This window comes from Urocitellus parryii, chromosome 9 (genome assembly GCF_045843805.1).
Source record: "Urocitellus parryii isolate mUroPar1 chromosome 9, mUroPar1.hap1, whole genome shotgun sequence".
Classification (NCBI taxonomy): domain Eukaryota; kingdom Metazoa; phylum Chordata; class Mammalia; order Rodentia; family Sciuridae; genus Urocitellus; species Urocitellus parryii.
In genome coordinates this window covers 143,094,650-143,104,019 of record NC_135539.1, presented here as the reverse complement: position 1 = coordinate 143,104,019, position 9,370 = coordinate 143,094,650, and positions in this window count along the sequence as shown.

The following is a 9,370-nucleotide window of genomic DNA, read 5'->3' as shown; positions in this document are numbered from 1 at the left end:
CTTCATAGCGATTCAGATGAATAGCCTAAGGTGCCCTGTGTCATGGGGAAGTGGAGAATTCTGTGGACATTTAATGTGGGTGATGCTCAAATAATAGCAAAATAATACACTCGGAATTTAATAAAAGTTAAGAAATAAAAATAGCAAGTTATATGAGAGTATAGAGATACGAAAGAAGCCAGAGGAGACTAAGGAATATTTTTGAGTCATCTAACTAAATCTTAGTAGAACCTCTGGTAGACGAAATGCAGCTTTAATGAGGACACAATGGTGTTGGGGAACAGGGATTTGGCGTATCGAATCTGATAACACGGAAGATGAGGTCACATGGAGCTTGCTAAGACTTGGCTTTGTTTTACTCTTAAGTAGTCCAATATGCTCAAAGCCTCTGATTCAATAAGAAATATGGTTTGTTTCTTCATTGCCGGGACTAGGGGCTTGAAGAACAATTCAGTCCTGAGGCTGAGTTACGGCTGGGCTGATGGTGCCAACCCAGGAAGCCCAGAGAGGACTGCACTTTTCACACTAGAAGACACAGGCACACCTCCTGCCACGGTACCTGCCCTCGTCTGCCTTGGCAGAGCCAATCTTCTAATCCCGTGTGGCAGGGAGTGTGGAAGGGCTAATGATACTTCTTGGCAAAATATGATGCTTACCTCCTTCATATACTGGAAAGGGCTTGGGGATTTGGTTTTAGAAGATGGGTTTGAACCTTAGTCCTGTCTCCTACAGCTGTGCCATCTCCAGGGGCCTCATGTGTAAGATGGGAGCAGGACCTCACACCACGCAAGTCTGTGGAGAAGCTCACGGTGTGCCGCCTCTGCTCACTGGGGGCAGTCACACCCAGAACACACTGCCCAGCCTCAAGCTGGCCCTGGAAGATGGAGCTAAACTGGCACCAGACTCTCAATTTCAAAGCATATTTGGTAAACAAATGGAGTGACAAGTGAAGGAAGCACGATTTCTCTTAAATTCTGTGAAAACCCTCTGTTTCCACCTATCCACATCCTTTCCCGAGTTCCACTTTGCCATTAAGCCTTCTCGTCGGGTCTGCAGTGGTTGGTTAATCTCTGAGTTTCAGATTTATAGATTCCTTCATTGCTCTTGGGTGTCTCTTTGCTCCGCCTAAATAATTTGTGAGCTTCTTGAGCATCAGTAATCTGCTACTTCATTATTTCCTAGTGCAACCAATATGGTGCTGTCCCCACAAGATGATTTTAATAAGCACTCGCTGACCAATGGACTGAAACCTTGCTTGCTGGTCGGAAGCCTCACATGGTGCCTAACGAGCTGGAATAGGCAATTGGCTGCTGCCTATCATACCGAGGAATGCTGTGGTGTTAATGTTATGTATCACTCACTTTGAAAATGCATATTGAAAAACTCCTGCTTTATGCACTTAACTGCATTTTACAAAGATTATTTGCATTTTCTAATCATTTCATGATATCATCAGAGTTTGGTACAAAAGAGTAGTCATAAAATATTGTTTTCAGTTGAAAACATTTGATGAGGAATGCACGTCCCTAACATTCTGGAATACCTGGAGCTAGAAGCCCTGGAACAGGTTTGATCTTTATTGGAAAATTTGTTTTCCTTTGCAAACCTTTGTTGTATTTTTTTTTTCTTCCAACCCATGATGGTGTCTATTCATAGATCCTGTTAATTCAGTACCTATTAACAAGTAGTGGACCAGAAACTTTGGACCAGAAACTCTTAGCTCTAGGGATTCAAAGCTAAGTAGGACAGTCTTTGTCCTCAAGATGCTTACTGTCTGGCCGTGGGGCTCGATATTAAATAATTGCTGTAAAAATGAGGCAGAGGCAGTGATGCTCCTATGCAGGGTGTGGCGGGAAGCCCTGAGGTCTTTGGTGTTCAGCCTGGGAGGGAAAACGGAGGCAGGGGTAGAGGACCAGATGCAGAGGACACTGCTCCGTGGAAGGAGTGGATGACTTGAATCTGAACTTGGATCCATACACTGTGACACTCTTGCAAAGAGCAATTATGAAGGTCATTGCCATCTGTGTTAGGTCATCTAGCCACAGAGTGTGCGAGTGAGTCCAAGGAGTGGAGTAAAGATGGAGGCGGGGAGACCAGGTGGAGAGATGTGGCAGTCATCGGGGAAAGAGGCATGGGCTGTACTTGTAGTCGTTCTCCGTGGAATGATAGATGCTCTGATGTCGGAAGGCCCTGTATTCCTTCTTTAAATACCTACACAGTTCATGAGTACCTTCTTATACAGTCATCTATGACCTTCTGGGCACTGAGGACAAAGGGGCAGAGAGAAGAACATCTAATTCCCATCAAGGCAGTGTTAGAGGCCAGGCTACGCGGGCAATGGCCAAACAGACTCCATGGTGCCCCGAGACTCCATGTCCTGTAAGAAACGCTTCTCCCATGGGAGCACCCCGCCTCAGTGCCCATCAATAGTTCTTAGCACAGCATGTTTGGTGACTCAAAATGGCAATTCTTATACAGTGTAAAAGTGTTCTCTCTTTGGTGCCCATTTTTCTTGGACAGTGTACCCTGTCGGAGAGTGAATGTCTAGATGTTAGAAACCACTCTCTAACTTGTTCTCAACTAGGGACGTTTTGACCCACTCCCCTTCTGCTTATGATTTTAGATCTCATGATGTTTATTTTTATGGTTTCAAATTATAGCAACAGCCACTTAAGACATGGTTTTGGAACTCAAAAGGTGTCCTCAAACCCCAAGAGGAGGCCAGGGGTGTAGACTTGCAGCCTGTCCCTTGGCCCACCGACTGGTAGGTCTGGCCCACAGGTTGGTGAGTCAAGGTTCCGTCTCCTGCTTTAAGATGGACTTGGTGACTTATTACGATCTTTCCACAATAGTAGGAGAACACAGAAGTGTGGCCAGTGCTATGTGGTGGGTGTGACCAGGTGTGTGGCACCAAGAAGGGACTATTAATCCACCCGGGGGCCAGGAAACTGCCCAACAGCCAGCCAAGAAGGGCAGGCACGGAGGCAGGTGGAACAGTACATAGACACCTGCTCGGAATTCCCTGACACCAGTGTGGAGTGCCCTGGTCTGTGCAGGGAAACATGGCCGTTTCTGCATGGCCGGAGCACCTTGGGGAGGGATCGTGTAAAAGGTGCTATGTCGTGGCAAGCAGTGTGTGCTGCCTGGAAGATATCTTCAGCCAGGATTCCTCCTACTGACTCTGTGCCTGGGAAGCTCTTCCCCCAGTAGATGGATGGATTTCCTGAAGAAAAGACTGGGGCTAAGGAGACCCAGAAGCAGTGAGAGGGTCTGAGTAAGGCAGGAAGTAGGAGATTACACAGAAGAGCTCAAATCCAAGAATCAGGAATAGGTGAAGGTGGTAGGGAGTGATTGCACAGTACCCAGCGCATGCGCAGATGCATGGCCTCCTCTCAACAGGAATGCAGGGAAAGAGGGTCTTTTCCCTCTGAGCTGTGGGGTTGAAGTCCAAAGGGCACAAGGAGTTAAATGTTTGGGGTGTGCAGGGGACAGCAACCGTGAGAGGGTGTGAATTGACAGAAGACCAGATGACTAAGGGGACTTCCACCTACAGCAGCAGCCACAGATTATCGTGTGTGTTGGGGAGTGAACACAGGCCTCATGCAGGCCAGGCAAACCCTCTGCCACTGAGTTACATCCCCAAGCCCTCATAAAGATCTCTACTGAGCACCAACATTGTGCTAGGTGCGCTGCTGGGTGCTGGGGTAGGGACCATGTGGGCCAGGGCAGGGCCGACTGGCCCTGAGGTTAGTGAGCTCTGAAGGTGAGTTGGCTTAATGCAGGTGCTGGTGGAGCCCTGGTGGAGGGAGAAGAGGGGGCGATAGCAGTGCACACATGTCCTAACCAAGGCAGCATGGCACTGCCTACACTCCAGTCTCAGGATAGCAAAGAATACCCCAGGATGCCATGCCCCGGCCACATCCAGGCCTGAGTCTGAATTCTGCTGCGGTGTGTGAGTGGCATCCCCAAGAAAGGAGCTCAGTCGCTGTCAGGTTTTCTCACTTGTAAGAGGAAGATAGTGAGAGCCACCTTTGAAGTCTGCGACCAGCATTCAAATGAGGTGCATATCAATTTCCAAGTCAAAGGTTTAGCTCAGAACATGTGCAAAAATAATGAATTCTTGTCATCATGATTATTTGGTACGTATATTTGGAGACCTAAGCTAAGAGAATCAAAGACTTGGAAAGTCGGGTGATAGACACCTGCTCTGAATTCCCTGACACCAGTGTGGACCAAAGTGTACATAACGTCAGAAGGAGCTCACAGCCACAGAGACTGGCTTTGTGCGGAAGGACCTCGGGTTCCCATCACTGTCAGTTTGCTTACTTTTAACTTTTCTTTTAGTAAGTTCTGCGCGATGTCTAGTAGAGCAGGGCCACATTATGTAACTTCCTTACACGAGGCATCCCAGTTCCCATGCTGAAAACTGAATCTCAGGAAAATGAATAGAATCTGTTACTACTACCAAATTCCATGGTCAGCTTGGTTTGTGGAGCAGGTGACCGGCACGCTCTAAGATGCCTGCAAAAGTGTCTACCATGACCCTGTGGGCATGTCTAAGAGGCTCTAAGAAAGCATTGAGAAAGAGCCTCCTAGGACCAGGGTGGTGGGGAGAGCTTTGAGGTCAGCCCGATGCTCTGCCAGTGGACGGGGCATCCCGGGGCTTAGTCAGCTGAAGAGAACGTGGTGCTTACGGAGCATGCTGGGTCTCCAAGCAGAAAACTTCCCAGAGCTCACAGCCAAGATAAGCAAGGCTGGGACTTTGTGACGAGCCAAAGCAATTGTGGAGCCAGGAGTAGGGCAAGCAAAGACAGTTCTGTCTCAGTTGTCAGGGTAACTCTGCCTATCCAGGTCAGACTGAGTGTGTGGAATTGGGGGCCTGTTGTTAGGGACCACTTTAGGAGTCACACAAGGAGAGTATTATAGCTGCAGGAGACGCTGAACCTGACTTATTGTGGTGGGTGGGGTCTACATTAAGGAGGAAAGGGAGGGGGCAGCATTACGCCTTGGGGCCACTCCTCTGCTTTCAAACCCTCTAGTCGCACCCTCCAGATGACCTGACACACCATCCCTCTCCCGGGACAATATTTAAAATATTGGAATAAGTTTCAGCCTCGTTCCTTCCTGTTGTGCCACGTGCAGCGATGGAACTATAAAAAGCAGAGTTTAAAATGGCTCTCTCCTCCCTCCAGAGAGACCCCTGACTCCAGGTGGGCAGGGCAGAGACAGCTGGGCTTTGGCAAGAGCTCAATTTGGATTTGAGGCTCACTTCCTCAGCTGTGTGGCTCGGACCGGTCACCCACCATCTGGGGAGTCTGTGGCCCCATTTGTCAAGTGATGGTCAGCACGCCTGTCCAGAGGGCTGCGAGGGACAGATGGAAGTCCGTCAGGCCACAGCATGCCATCTCGGCCTCTTCCTGACCTCCCGTCAACACTGGGCAGGAAACAAGCTGAGATCTGGGACACGTCAGTTCCTTGTCTGTCCCCGTCAGTCACTTACCCTGACTGGCCTTGCTGTGCTGCCCCTGAAGGCTGGAGCGGGAGCCGCCAGGTTCCCTGAGCGCCCTGGGCGGCACGGCCCCCTCTGCGACGGCAGGGACTCCTTCCCCCTCCTGGTGCCAGGGCTGTCTGTTCACCAGCCGTGCTGACCCTCCTACTTCTGAGACGGCTCTGGGATCCCCGGGCCAGTCACCCACTGGGCGCCTGCCTGTGAGCCGCCTCCTTGTCCTCAGCTTTCCCAGTTTCAGGGCCTCTCCACCTAGCACAGCAACCAGCTCTCTGAGAGGTGGGCTTTAGGCTGCTGGGCCTCTTTCAGTGTGTACCCGGATGGAGGTTGGTGATCACTAAGCCCTTGCTGCAGGGAAGCCAGGGTTTTTGTACAGAAGCAGCCAGGCCACACTGTCAAGAGGGAAGACTGATCCCCAGATCTCTCATCCACCTTTTCCTACTTTTTCTGCCCCTCTGCAGAGACTTACCTTTGTGAGGGGAGAATTTCTCTGTGAAGTCCTGCTCCCACACAGGCTGTGCTCTTGGACACCGTGACAGGTTTTCAGCTCCTTCCTCCTGGAAGGCTCCCGGCAGAGGCCATCTGCATGGCATGTGCTCCTGTGGTCGCCGGGCAGGTTGGCTCAGAGCTGGTCTGACTTCCAAGAACATCTTTCCATGGGGTAATGAGCTCACCTTGGAGTCTGCCGGCAGGACAGGCCCACGGAGACAGAAATTAACAGGTTGATGAATGCGCTTCTTGTCCAAGGACGGCAGCCACATCCACGAGGCACGACACAGATGTGATGTGCAGAGAAAGCAGGTCGCGGGACACGTGGGTGCTGAGCCAGGGACCCATCCCCCAGCCAGCCCTAGGCAGGCCGCTCCACCTTCTGAGGTGTAAAACAGAGACAGTGACGTCTGTCCTGGGGGTCATCGGGCCCAGGTAGATCAGGGCAGGCGATTGCCGGAACACAGTGCGTGAATGCTGCTGAGTGTGGTCTAACGGCCTTGGTGGGGACCAAGCACCAGACTCGGAGTCCTCCTGCCTCCCAGTCCCTTCCTCAGGCTCTGGCTGCACTGTGTTCAGGCCTCTGTGCATCGTCTCTTCCAAGGGCACGAGGTGGCACTGACCCTCGGAGCCACTCGTCACCTTACCTGGCTCTGAGTAGAACCTCACAGTTTTTAAGGGGTTTTCAACACATGGTTTCGATTTTTGCTTGCTTAGAGCTCTGAGAAGTCTTCTCCATCAAAACCGGAACCCACCAAGAATCGAGGATGATCCTACAGCAGGTGTCTTGGGTGCCCGCTGTGAAACGCACCTGGCTGGGTCCCAGAAGCCTGCCAGGAGGAAGGGAGACAGGACCCCTGGCCTCCAGAGGTGAACAGGAGGGTGGAGTCAGAGGAGGACCCAGCAGGGTGGGCAGTGTCCCCATGCAGAGCTGCGCCTGGCCCACACAGGACTGGGGTTGGGGGGGATTTCTAGCTACGTGTTGGTCCCTCACTGGCCTATGACAGGAAGAACATCTGCTCCTGCCGTCCGTCTCTGGGGATGGCGAGAGCCGTTGGAAAGAGCAGGTAATTCTGCGTATTAAATTACAACCCACCGGGCGCTGGTTAGACGAGAGGGCCTGGTGGTCTAATCTCATTCTTTCCATGAAGTGACCATGTGGCCACCTCTCCACTGGAACACCATCCTAGGGCCGAGCTGCTTGGCAGCTGGTGACTTTTTGTTCCATAAGATTATAAAGTGCTTTTATTTTTTCATTATAAACAAAATCAGTGGTAAGTCTTTTTATTAGTTGAGGAAGCCAGAAAAGTCTGAAGAAGAACAAAGAAACACAGCACGGTGCAGCCCCAGGAGGGCATGCCGTGCACTCTCCGTTCCCCTCAGCCCTGTGCCCCAAGGAGGTGGCGCTTCATTCACGTGGATAGCCGGCTCCTGGCGGGTGCTCAGCCTGCACCGGGCAGGAGAGGAAGCAGCCCACGGTGGTGGATGCGGGGGCGCCTCGCGGACAGGGTTCAAGCTGGAGGGAGGATTTGGGTTGGCCAGTCTTCAGGTGATATTCCACTCAGGGAGAGGTTGAAAGCCGAAGGAAAATCCGAGCTGTGTGTGAACATTTTATTACCCTTCCCTAAAGTGACCTTTGAGGCGGGTGCGTTTCCTTGTCCCTGCTCTACCAGGGAATAAACTGAGTAACCACCCACCAGGTGCCGTGACCACTCATCCACAGGTCGGGCGCCGTTCTGTCCAGGTCACACTCACCTGACCTCCCACTCGGATCCAGGGTGGTAAAGGGTTCACGACCACTCCTTGTCAACGTGCTGTCCTCAAAGAAACCCAAACAGGAGAGGTTCAGCTAGAAGCCACTGAGACTTGGAGAGGAGAGTGCACGGTGGGCCACGTGGCTCGCGGACTGTGGGTGAGTGTGCTGAGCTGGGCGTGCTCTCTCTGAGGGTCAGCAGTGGAGACCCCAGAGCAGTGCAGCTGGACGTGGGACCAGCTGGAGTCCAGGGAGACCCCCAGTTTCAGGGTGAACAAGAAAATACACGGAAGATGGAAATGTCTTGGATTTTAAGGTTTCTCTGGGTGTTTTTCTTGCTTTTGAGTTTGTGCTTCTGCTCGTGGTTCTGTGGAAATCGTTCTTTGGAAGGAACATGGAAAAGTGCTGAGATAATCGTGTCTGGAGACATGAATATGTCTGGCAGAGGAGCTCTGGGACAGCGCGTGTGGATGAGGAGCCAGGGTGAGTGGAGGCCAGCCCAGGCCGAGGCGGGCTGTGTGTTCATGTGTGTGCGTGGGCGGGATGGATGCCTCCTCCTTAGATCTCTAAGCCACGAGGCCCCAGATTATACCTGAGTTCCAGAGACAAATAATAAATTACAGTTGACAGCAGAACTAGTGTGTGTGTCTTACGGTGCTAATGTGAGCTGCCCTTCCCTCCTTGGGGCCGGGTGTGGGGCCTCCCGGTGGTCTGGTGGCTGACTCCTCCACTCTCTGATCCTCTGAAATGCAGGACCCGGGCCTAGGGTGGAGGCTGGTATATGATATGACCTTAATTTGTGGCATCAGTGACGGAGCGAGGGAATGAATGGGGGCTGAACTTAATGCCACCTATTTTACGAACGTTTCCTCATCACAGGCCTATGTGAAAATCACCTCACCAGGACTTGATTCCTAACCTTTGCACTCCTCTTTGCCTTCTCTTACTGTGTTCACTGGGTACTTATTTATTAGGATCTCACTTATTTCTTACACCAGCCGCATGATGTTATTATCTATAGGTAAGAAAACAGGAAAGGCAGGCGACGTGGCCAAGATCACGCAGGACGCTGGGAAGTGGCGGGCGGGGATGTGGGTGCCAGGTACCTGGAGTCCAGAGCTCACAGTGGGTCCCCGCCCCTGGAAGTCCTTCTTGTCCTTCAGGGCCACTGCCACCTGGCTCCTCGGGAACCCGCTGCTCTCACCTTCCCTGGGCGCTGGCTCCCCCCCAGGAGCCTGCAGGCCCTGGAGCCAGGGGCCATTTCTCTCCTCCCACTATCTTTCCATGTGGCCACCATCTTGAGAAGGGGTATGGGGAGGGGCTCTTTTCCAGGCTGGGCAGAGGGAGGCCAGGGCTCTGGGGATTTGTCTGATATTAGGCAGCCCCTGTCTGCCAGAGCCAGGGGCAGGGCCCACATCCCCCCCCATGCAGTGCCAGGCTCCTCCCTGGTGGACGGTGCCTGAGCAGATCCTCTTCTAAACAACTCAGGGCAGGTGGGGGAGCTCACGGCCTCCTGGAATGGCCAGGAAGCCTGTGGTGACCTAGACCCCATCCTCCTTTTAGACAGTCGGCCTAGAAAAGCCAGGTGACGTACCCAAGGCTGTGGAGAGAGCTAGAGACAG